The sequence below is a fragment of the Magnolia sinica genome, chromosome 7, assembly GCF_029962835.1.
Source record: "Magnolia sinica isolate HGM2019 chromosome 7, MsV1, whole genome shotgun sequence".
NCBI classification, from domain to species: domain Eukaryota; kingdom Viridiplantae; phylum Streptophyta; class Magnoliopsida; order Magnoliales; family Magnoliaceae; genus Magnolia; species Magnolia sinica.
In genome coordinates, this window is record NC_080579.1 from 79,550,455 (window position 1) to 79,563,158 (window position 12,704).

The 12,704-nt window shown below is 39.2% G+C and overlaps 1 protein-coding gene and 1 long non-coding RNA gene across 3 annotated transcripts in view; one reads left to right on the plus strand and one right to left on the minus strand.

Annotated features, from left to right (window-relative positions):
- Positions 1-12,704, minus strand: part of LOC131251495 (uncharacterized) — an 81,715-nt gene that overhangs the window by 23,993 nt on the left and 45,018 nt on the right. The gene's annotated exons all lie outside the window — the stretch shown is intronic.
- Positions 4,074-5,549, plus strand: LOC131251496 (uncharacterized). Its single transcript, XR_009173892.1, has 2 exons — positions 4,074-4,554; positions 4,674-5,549. It is a non-coding gene; the product is annotated as an uncharacterized LOC131251496 (long non-coding RNA).

Consider the following 12,704-nt stretch of genomic DNA (forward strand, 5'->3'; position numbering starts at 1 on the left):
CATACCACTGGAAACAATGGGAATGATGATTTCCACTGTTGAAACCTTGCTAGGCCCCACATTGATGTTTATTTGTTATCCAACCTGTTAATATGATATATATAAAAAAACATAGATAAAGGGAAAATACAAATATAAGCTTGATCCAGAACTTCACTGGCCCTCAAGAATTTTTTTGCAGTAGACTTTTAACTCACAATGTTTCCCAAGGTGTGGTCTATTTGAGAATCATGCTAGACTCCACATAGCTTACTCAGCTAGCAATCCGCTCCTGGGTAAGAATGACTTCCTGTTATGTACGGACAGTATCAGTATCGAGGTGGCTACGGCACTATTGGGGGCGTGAGCTAAAAAAAATAGTCATCTAAGGGTCTGTTTGGTTTTCCGAGATACCAGCATTAGATCGTAAAGAAGTCATGATGACTTTCGCCTCCTGTTTGGTTTCAGACGTAAATACCTGTTAAATGAGTTGGCGGTAGACAAATGTAAAGTAGCCGCCCGACTTTCAAATCCGCTACAGGTAATCGAGAGGATTACAGTCTCGCAGTAGATCGGTCATTCGTAAATACAGTGGTCCACAAGTGCATCATTGGTTTCCGTTCGCGCAGTTGTAGCATTTAAAACCTTCTCATGGCATGTTAGTCATTCTTCACAGGGAGGAACCGATCCAGACTGCTGCGATTTTGCGGACCTATATGGTGAGAAGATGACACCCATTGATGTTCCCCCTTCTCAACGCAGATAGTTTTTGAGCTCTTCCCTTCATTGACACCATGTTCGTCTGTTTTTCCATGGTTCATAGGTATCAGCCTCAGAACAGATCTTGCCGAAGATCGTTGAATGCTGTCGCAGTACATCCAAACGTCGAGAGGTATGTACGAAGGGAAGTTTGATCTCTACAGGGGCCTTGCATGTTGTTGTATTATTCAGGGATTACATGTTGTTGGGAAGTCCTGTCTTACATGCACCGGATTTCTTCTCCATCTCTGATTTTGATATCCACTCCATCTTCCTGCAGTGGACTGCTCAGCCAACAGATCCGGACTTCTTCACCATCTCCTGTGCATATTCCTCGAGAGGTAGGCATTCATATCCCTCATCTTCAGTGACAAGCGTGTGGCCCTACTCATTCCTATTCATATCTCAATCCCTGAGATAGCCTTGGCGTAACAAAATCCTGTTCGTTGGATGGGTCTCTGCTTTTCCATATATCTCAAAGTTTGAAAAGCTTTGATATTTGTTTTCTACTGTTTTTCTTAGGTATTTTGTTATACCATTTTCTCTAGCAATTGGTTTTGTCACCGTATGCAGATCTATTTTTTATCTTTAAATTCTTTATATAATAGGTGAAAATGCTATGCTTTGGGTTCTTTTACAATTGCTAATAGTAGCTGCTGCTCTGGCCGTCGGAAGGTCATATGTTTTGATAAATTTCAATTTACAGTTATTGACATAAACGGACGTACTTATGCTCCTAATCACAACAGGTGTAAAATTAAATGTTGAAACAATGTCTTGTAAACTTTGCTGCTGTAGGATGTTGGATGATAATGTTCTGATAATCTTGAATTTCAAATGCATTGGGAAAAAAATTATTACATATGATCTTAATGAGAAAAATGTTTCTGCTCGCTTACAGTCCCCACATGAGAGCCAGCGTATGGCATTTCATTCCAATATTTAGAGATTTTACGGGTTGACTGATGACTATGAACATTTCAATTCATATACCCTGAATTGATAGCAATGACAACACTCGGGGGGGGGGGGGGGGATATCGTGTTGTAGGCCATTTCAATTTTTTTATTTGGATGTTTCTATCTCTAGTATTGCAGAACCTAAATTGTCTGGAAGAATCTTGTATATTACATATGCAGATTTCAATACAGATCATTTCGAATGTAATATGTCTATTATTGCAAAACCTGGGTTGACATGTAACTGAATTTGATTTAGATATTACAATTTCAGAGTTCCTTATAGAAAACTTCGATTTTGATATCTATAGCTTTGCAATAACTGGTTTGTCATAATTTGAAAACTGAAGTATATATTAAATATTCAGGGTTCCATATAGATAACCTCCATTCTCATATCTGTAGTAATTCAAAACATGGTTTGTTAGTTAGGTTAAACTGATTTACAGATTGCATATATAGATTTCCATTTCTCTCAACCTCATGTATATTACATATGTTGGAGTAATGTAAATCAAAAACTGTTTGCGTGTGTATATCAACATGTACTCAGAAGCTTGATGAAGCATTGTAGTATTCAACTGTGACACTATCTCAATGGGTCAGGCTGAGACCTACTGAGTCTTGTACTGTTGCTGATCATGATCAATTAGGAGATGACTGTTGGCAGTAAGTAACTGTTTATATGTCTTCTTTTGCTCACCAAAATCATGGACCAATATGATACTGGAATTTGATATTGTGTCATAGTTGCTGTCTAACTGTCATTCGGTGTGTTGCACAAGAAATATTCGTAACATGGAGGGACATGGCTGGACAGAAGAGGAAGTGGCTGCTTTTGGAACTACACTTGCTGCAGCAGCAACAATTATTGCAGTGGGAGAATATTGCATCAATTATTTATTCAGGACACCCTCAAGATTTGGAGACTATGAAAGAAGCAGGATAATAAATGGGATAATTAGAGAGGGAGAGCAAGTGTGTGTTGCTCAACTCAGAATGAACAAGGCCACATTCTTCAACCTCTGCTCCTTTCTCAATGATAGAAATATGCTTCCCGATGGGAAACATGTTTCTATGGAGGAATAACTGTCATTTTCCTTCATATAGTAGGCCATATTGTGAGAAACCGTGTAATTAAAAATCAATTTTTAAGGTCAGGAGAAACAGTTAGCTGTTACTTTACGAAAGCTTTGGATGCTGTTGTCGGACTATATCCTAATTTTGTTAAACTGCCAAGTGCAGAAACACCTCCCGAGATTCGATCCAATCCAAAATGGGGCACATATTTTCAGGTAAGCTCAATTCTAACAACCCTTCGTACTCTAAACTTTTTTTTTTACTATTTCTTTGCTAATAATACATGTTGAATTTAGGATTGTATTGGTGCAATTGATGGCACCCATGTACCCGCCCATGTGCCAGCATTGAAAAGTGCAACCTACCGTAACAGGAAAGGGATCCTCTCTCAAAATGTAATGGCCGTATGTGGGTTAGATATGAACTTCGTATATGTGCTCGCCAGATGGAAAGAATTTGCCTCTGACGAACGCATCTTACAGAGTGCATTGACACATACCACTGATCGTTTTACTATCCCTCAGGGTACTTTGAATATCAATAGATGATGGAACATCTTCATAAGATGATTTTTTCTTTCATTTATCATGACATATACTTGTAATTAATTGTAGGTAAATACTACGTAGTTGATGCTGGTTACACCCATTCACCTAGATTTATGGCTCCATATCGTGGTGTACGGTACCACCTCAATGAATACCGCACAGGCCGCAATCATACGAATAAGAAAGAACTTTTTAACTATCGACATGCTCAATTATAAAATGTTATCGAGCGAATATTTGGAGTACTAAAAGCGCGATTTTCGATCCTCCAATCAGCTCCACCATACAACCTTAACACAAAGTGAAGATAGTGATCGCATGTTGTGTGTTACACAACTTTATCCATATATGTGGAGGAGATAGTTTAATGGAAGAGGAGGACACCTCAACGGAAGTAACAGAGTGTGGATCTATCACCATGTGAGGGTAATGTTACATAACGTGAAAAGGATGAATGAACGACATATTGAGACAATATCGCAGAGAGGATGTGGAATGAATCTCTTCCTGTGAGTCGTATAGTATGATTACCGCATGAAATTATTATTTTGTATTAGGTAATAGAAATATGTCATGATAATCTGAGTTACCTACAAGCATATGTCTAGATTTTAGTAACAGTAAAGGAGATTTTCAAATATGTCTATTCTCTATTCCAAGTTTTGTATCATGTTTTAATTATGTGTATCTTCCTTCAACTTAATGAAAATTTTTAGAATAATGCTATGAATTATATCAACTATGATTTGTTAATTACATCTTTTCATTTTCTATTTGTAGATAATTGAAGTTAGTGAAGGTGAAATGTCACCTACCAACCGAAACAACCAATCAACTCCTACAAAAGAACCTGGCCAAGAACCATGTATTACACCCCGCAGGACACCGAGAAAATATAAACTAAAATCACCTGATGCAAGTGAATCCTCGAGTGGCCCAATGCAATAGACAGATGAAATGGATGACTGTCTGATTAATATGTTGATGGATGTGGTTGCAAATGGCTGCAAGAGTGCGAATGGTTTTAAGGAGACGTATAAAACAGTCATAGAGAGCGTCAGGAGTGCAATAGGAATATCAGTGCAAGAGAAACATATTGGGAATCGCCTCCGCACTATGAAAAGGTTGTATTTCGAGGTTCGAGATACCCTAAACGCTGTGGATTTGGTCGTGACGATGACTTGAAGGTAGTAACCTCTCTGGACGATGTTTGGGAGGATTACATATGGGTGAGAGAATCTTCGAAATTAAATTTTGTATAACTCCAGCAATTATTTTTATTCCTAAGTTATATGTATCATCTCATGTTTGTTTACTTATATTGATTTATCTTTATTGTTATCAATAGTCACATCCATATGCACAACATGTACGCGGGAAAACAGTGCGAAGGTACGACGACCTAACATACATATTTGGTAATGACCGAGTGACTGGATTGCGTGCTTCCACAGGAAACATGCGTAACACTCCGCCTTCGAGAAGGCCCAGGGATCTTGATACTTCACCCACACCATCGGTTGATCTAAATGACGATACTCTTGTGTTATCCAGTGATGAGGTAGGGGACAGTACGCATAACATCCACTGGTCATATGAAAGCCGTGATGGTAATCACATTCCACGCCGAAGTCCGTCTGTGAATGGGAACAACTCCATCAACATAGGAAGCACAACTAGTTCAAGGAAGTAAGCTAGGATGAATCGCCCTTGTGATATCATTGACAAAAGAATGAGTGAAGTTGTTGATGCCATCAAATCACTGGCCCTTACCATACAGTAAGGGAAGGACATGGTACGTATGTCGCAGGTGGTACCAGCTCTGGAGCAGATTGAGGGTCTTACAGGTCATGAGATCGTACGTGTTACAAAGATACTATCGAAAGACGAACAACAGTCTGCTTCATTCCTTTCTCTCCCTGAGCATAAAGGTTGGAGTTTGTGTTGATGCTACTTGCTCCAGATCAGTCGTCCGACTGAGCATAGTCCCTTGAAGTTGATCATCATGGTTGTTATTTTGATTGGTTGGACAGCCAATCATTTTTTGGACTTAACTTTTTCTGGTTACACATGCTAGTTGTGTTCACTAATTAGATGACTGGGTTAATTTGGATGATATTTTTTTGTGGCTTTTTTTTGGATTGTGATCTGTATTTAATGATATCTCCATCGATGCCTGTTAACCTGCATTACCTGTTTAAATGTGCTGCTAACTTTATATTAATTATGACTATCCTGTTTTAGAATTTTGCAATGTGTGTAGTGTAGATTGATAGATTTAACATTTTCAGTTTGAAAAGCTTCAGGTATGCTCTAACCGTCAATATAGCTGCACTAATTTCATGTGCTTATGTACATACATACATATATATATAGTATTATCTTTGATTATATGTAACATTATTTGTGAAAATGGATTGACGTTGATGATAAAATATCGTTATCTTCAGATGGGTAAAAAGATGTACGTTGTTTTCAAAGGTCGCTGGCCTGGAATCTATTACACGTGGGAGGAGTGCCATCAACAGGTTGAAGGATATTCTTTAGCGATCTTCCGTAGCTACAAATCGGCGTCTGAGGCATTTACTCAATGGACAATTTCTGCGATGTGTCGGCTCAACAGAAGACAGGAGTGGGCGAGGTGGCAGTGGATTATGACAACATGGTCTCGACGCATGGACCGCTTTATTTTGCCGGTTGCAGCAACGATCCTATAGGGAGCTCCAGATCAGCATCACATGACTATCAGCCCAGTGCTGGGCATGAGACAGAGGGAGATAGCGTTGAAGAAACGCCTGGTGCACTGGAGGCGTTGATGAGGATGATAATCAGTTGCTTGATTATTATCCTCGCCATTCATCTCTTCCTGTGTCGCATCATATGACTGTCAGCCTTAGGTTGTGTTTGCTTCGTTTTTATGGACGTTTTGGGATATGTTTTTGGACAATGATTTACTTCCTTGTAGTAAAGGGACTATGTTTAAACGGATGGTTTGTGATTAAATTTTGGACTTGTCATTTGCATGGTCAATTTCTATATTTGGGAGAACAGGTAAGCTCCTATGTTGGTGCTTATCTTCGACTGCTACTCGCTAATTAGTTTCCATCGTTTGATATGTCAACACTGATCCAGATGTCGGTTTACAACAGGTTCACCACAGAGAGCTGGAATACATATTGGTGCAAATCAGTTTATGTTGTGGACCATTGAAGTTAGTGAAGAAAGATCATCATTTCCTATATCCCAAATTGAGACCTGGTGGAAAGGCATGTAGACAACATAATATGCCTGAAAGAATTCCCACTGGTGGGTGATCGTGGCCACCGGTGGGCGATCGTTGTTGCACTGTATATATTCAACGCAGTTGAAAAAAATCAAACAGCTGATTATAGTACCATAGCTAATATGGTGGACACCATAAGAGAGAAAATGCCTTGATGTGACTACTACAGTGTCAAACCAAACATGCGAGTACTGTATTGCCCATAAATAGACCCACAAAGTTTCGAAAAACAAGCATGATAAAGCGAAATACCGGTATTACGCTAATCATTGATAATACTAGTAACAAAGTAATTATGATGTCTTTACATCTAACTACCATGGTAATTGGAAAACCAAACAGGCCCTAAAGGAATCGGTACTAAGACGTCATTGTTGAAATGAGGTATCTTCACTCAGTGAGCCACTTAAGCTATGGATCAGGGTGTGCGGTGATTGAATACTCACCATTACTAACTTCAAATAAACATTACAGTGAACCTTAAGGAAGTTTTTAATGGCAGGCATTCAATTGTCACTGTTTTCTCGTAGTGTGGTCACTCGAGATTTGAATTTCCTTTAATTTCTAGACAGTGCCCTGTAATGATCTGGAAAACAAAAAAATAGATGGACAGCCTCAACAAAACACATATTACATGTATATCATGTGGGGCTAATAGAGCACTGTCAATGGGGACACGCAGACGTAAATTAGGTAGGAAGCAGATTGGCCAGTGTACCGTACACCAGCGATATGTCCTGTGTGTTGACACCACCAAGTTTTGTGCATCCCATCACGAGGTATGTGTTATATCCCAACTATCCTTTCATTTGGCGAGCTTGTCCTCAGACTTGAACCGAAAAATAAGATAGGCCCAAAGATTAAGTGGACCACACTACAAAAGGCAATGGGGATTGAATATCTACCAATGAAACCCTTTGGAGGCCACATAAGTTTTGGATAGATATGATATTTGTTTTTCCTCATCATCCAGGTCTGTGTGACCTTATGAACAGATTGGATGGAAAATAAATGCTATGTTGGGTCGGTTAGAATCATTGTTCCACTACTACTTCTAGTGTGGTTCATGTTACAGGAAAATATATTCGGACCATAGTTAAGGTCAGCTCGGCCTAGTCACGTCTCAGGACGGATCATCTGAACTTCCTTCATAGTCGGCTCAACTAGACAAGTGGCCGCTCTAGAGATACTTCATCAAATGAGACCAACGAACAAGATGAATCTGAGCTGTAGCATGGAAAGGCATGGGCTCGGGCAAATCAACCCTGCCGACCCCAACTTTGAGCCGCCCATAGCTGACTCGGTGTAGTCTGAGCTCGATTGAAGAGAGCCTTCCTCAGATCATCTATTCGGACTAACTTCAATCGACCAGTTTAGTTAAGACAATTGAGCCGAGCTCAATCCAGTAACGCACGATAACTTTAATCACTTAACCATGATCACAGGATAACTGACAGTATCATCACGTACGCAGTTCTCGCCTAATGGCAGAGATCGTGCTGAGATTAACGGACGTCCACTCCGACCAAACAGTATGAATAGGAGCTTAACCAAATGGAACAGGTATGCAAAATCTCTCAACCTAAACCCCATGAACACGACTTAGACCCAGATTCCAGGCCTGACTTTGGCATCAGGGGGTCCTCAGCTCTAGCCAAGGTCTCCATTGTCGTTTATCTATAAAACTGCTTGTATTTAGGAGCTCGGTGTGGGTGAACCAGATTTTTGAATCAACATTTTGGCATCGTCTGTAGAAATTTTGACGTGAAAGCTGCTCCTACTTTACCAAAAAAAGGCGAAAGGAAAGAAGAAAGCGCTTCCTCCAACCATTGTTGCCGATTCCGAGCCAGCTGGGCAACGAAACTCGTCTTCTCAATTGCTTGTTGAATCAACTCCAATGGGACTAACACAGAGATCTCAGAATCGAGGAAGCAGATATCACATGTTACAAAATCAAGTGGAAATGTTAGTTAATGAGCTTGGCCAAATAAAACAACAAATGACCAGACAACATCCTCCCCCTGATCATGTGGCGATCGCTCCACTAGTCGCAGAACATTCCGCCCCTACCGGTTCTCAAGGAGGAACATCTCGGGGTGCGTCAGCCCAAGCACTGACTCATGCCCGGGGCATGTCGCCCTGAGCACCAACTCAGATCTAGCTCGTGAAACTGTTGTCGAAAATAAAGACCCTTGGGAAGCTCAGCTCGACGAGTTGCGAGGTCAGATTGGCATTATGCGCCGAGCATATCAAGTATAGGCTCCGACCGCAGTGGAGGCGATGAAGGAAGAGGCGGAGCCCCCGTTCACCAACGAAATAATAGGCGTAATCATACCTCCAAAGTTCCAGATGCCTCCCATCGCACAGTACTCGGGTTTTGGGGATTTGACCAAGTAGTTGGAATCTTATCACTCATGGATGGAGCTCCAGTTGGCCTCCGGACTGATCATGTACCAAGCCTTCTTTATAACCCTCACAGGAGTCGCACGAGGCTGGTATTGACTGTTGAAGCCAAAGTCGATTGGCTCATTTGCCGAGCTTAGCAAAGCATTCTTGACATAGTTCATTGTCGAGAAACAACACCAAAAGCCTTCCGCTTATCTGCTAACCATCAAACAGAAGGAGGGAGACACATTGAAGGATTATATTCTTCGGTTTAATGGGGAGGTGCTGCAAGTCGACGACTACTCCGACATGATGGTTCTAGCTACGATGATTGCTGGACTTAGAGAAGGAGGGTTTCTCTTCTCGATAGGGAAGAATCCTCTAACCACATTAGGGGAGCTCATGAAACGAGCTCAGAAATACTCAAACGTTGAAGATTTCTTCAGTTCTTGGAAAGGAGCCTAAAGCACGAAAAATTCCACGAGGGATAAGAAGCGTAAGGAGGCCCCTCACTAGTCAAGCTCGAACAGAAAGAGATCGGACGAGGACACCTCGCGTAGCCAAAGGCCGAGCAGGCGTCCCAAGAGCCAATTTAGCTCGTACACTCCCCTCAATACATCTTCAGAGCAAGTCCTCCTAGAGATCCGAGACAATCAGCTTTTTAAGGTGGCGAAGTTGTATGAAAACGAACACGAGTCAACGAGATAAGAGCAAATATTGTTGTTTTCATTGCGACCATGGCCACAACACTAGCGATTGAGTTGATCAAAACCCTTATTTGCAAAGGGCATTTATGTGAGTACGTCAAGAAGGACTAGCAAGTTCGGGAAGATGAACAGCCGAGCAGAGGACCAGACGACAGTGTTGAGATCCGAACTGTTTGCAGAGGGCCATCCGGGGGCGGAGACTCAAACCGAGAATGCAAAGCACACGCTCGAAGCACCGATGTAACGCCCCATGTTTTCAGGACCTAAGTATATGACCCGTTTCCAAAAAACACGAGTGTTAACCTATAAAGAGCCAGATTTTCATATATTATTTTTTTTCTTTTATCATTCAGAGTTAGCCGTTAGCGTAGTATGGACAAATTAAATGTAAAGGAAAGTTGCATGATTATTTAAATATACAAGAAGCTGCCCATAATGACTTATACAAACCAATGTCCTCATTCTTGTAGTTATGAAATAAAATAATATTACATGTGAAACAAAGTAAATTTACAACAATCTTGAGCTGTGAAATCCTGTAGCAACTCTTAATAAATACATTCATGCACCCTTATCAACCATAGCCTGCTCCTCATCAATATGAACATGAATGTCGTCTGGGCCACCCATGCTACCTGTATGGTTATATATTTGATGGATGAGTGGCTAACTCAGTGTAAATTCTCCTCAAGATTACACACCACCGCATTAGGCAAGTATAGTTATAAGAACAAGGCATAAAAAATAGTATATGATGTAGTCTTATTAGATGCATGGATGCGTGAATGCAATCATCGCCCCGAGTATGCTCATCCGTGATGACAATGGGCTCGTCACCCATGTAGTAATCAACCTGGGAATGCTCATCCAGTCAGACAAAATACATACAGCACGTATGATATCAATAGACGCTAGTCTGTGCTATGTATGCATGATTAGCCAAACCATTATTAGCCCAGTTACAATCAACCAATTTAAATAAGCTCAAGGTCATTACGGGGGCTCGTCATCAGCGTAGGCTGACAGCTCGGGCATAGGTCTCATACCACCATCCCTGACTCATGAGACTACCACCTTAGGATGTTTAATGGAAACCCGTGGACTAGTGGCCAATCATATTACAGTATATGAGGCTTAGCATCGCATGGTTGCACGATATAAAACATCGAACCCATATAGGGCAAATACCAAAACAAAGCTACCTGGACGAATTTCAAAAGTAAGCCACATAGGGTAATTATCAAAGCTAAGCCACATAAGGCAATCATCAAAACTAAGTCACATAGGGCCGATATCAAAACCATGTGATAAAAACCATCCTTAAAAACCACTTAGACACAACAACCCCTAAATAGTAGGCTCACATCAATATTTGATTCAAGCCTCTATTCAATAACCACTAAGTTGCAGGTCCATTTCAATAACATTCAATCGAGTTACATCCCAAGTACGGGTGTACATTTATAAGTGGGGGTTTTCCACTGATGTACCAGTTTAAATTTTAGAAACAATCCACAAGTAATCCACAAACATAAGGAAGTATGTAGGATAAATATTAAGCACATAATATAGCAATTCAATTCCAATAATTAAATCATGTGATTATAAAATGAAGATATCAATTATCAATTGAAATTAAAATAAAAACTATCACTTAAGCTAATGGGAAAATGAAAAGCTCAAGGGGAAGAAATCATCACCTTATTAGTTTGCATCGCTTACAAGCATCGTTAGAGAATGCGCGTTCCCTTAAAAATCAAATCCTACTATAAATCAGGATGTACAATTAGATCTAAGTTCTACACACTACTTAGGGTTTAAGATCATAGCCTAGGGTTATCTTTTAGGGTTTTAGTGTAGAATTAGGGGTTTCACCCTAGGGTTTAGTCCTAAACTTAAATTCTAGGATTTAAATCCTAAATTATTATTAGTATTATTATTATTATTATTATTATTATTATTATTATTATTGTACAATGGATCAAATAATTAATCCATTAATATTAATAATGATGATTTACTAGTTGATATTTAAATATACTAACAATATCTAATATTCTTATAATGACTAATAATAATATTTATATTAACAATACTTATACTAATCCCATAATGAAAGTGATAGTAATTTCTAATGATAGTATTAATAGCCATTAATAATGAATCTAATAATAGCCATCAATATTGAACCTATTCATGATCATACTTAAGGATAGTAAATAAAATATAAATGTCTAATAATCATAGGTCTGTTTATAACATCTAATATTGGTGTGAAGAATCAGCCAATGGTCAATCATGCTTGATAATCACAATGACCATGATTACGGTCTTAACCTAGGGTTTGGATTACCTAGGTTTAGAGTTTTATCCATTAATCTAATCTTAGACTTTGGTTTAAAGTTTGAAATCTAACTCATACAATTAATTCATAATAACATTAGAACGAAGTAAAAGTAAATAATAATTATCTATTAACACTAACAATACTAATCTTATTGTCAATAACCTACAATGACAAAATAGGTGTAGCATGATAAATGTTAATATCTGATATAATAACTAATACTAGTAAAATTAACCTACCAATGATTAACCATATTTAATAATTGCAATAATTATAGTAATATTAATAATGATGATAAATACTAAGATCTACTATTTGATATTTACAACCTTTGATTATAATAGCTAGTTATAGCATAAATAATCTAATAAGGACAAAATAAGAATAATTCCAATTAATTCAAAAACGTGAATGAAATTCTAATTCAACATCGTAAAGATCGAATTTCCTTAAGTCGAGTTATTCGAGTCGATTCGACCCTATCAACTCAGTCGCTCTACTCAACTCCATTTGGCGAACCGGCCCAACAACACTCTCTCAACTCCCAAACTCCCCTTCTTTTCTCTGCGCTCTTTCACTCTTTCCTTCTCCCTTTATTTCTTTTCTTCTTCCTTTCACTCCCTCATTCTCATCTTTTGCTGAGATATCCAGCTAGGC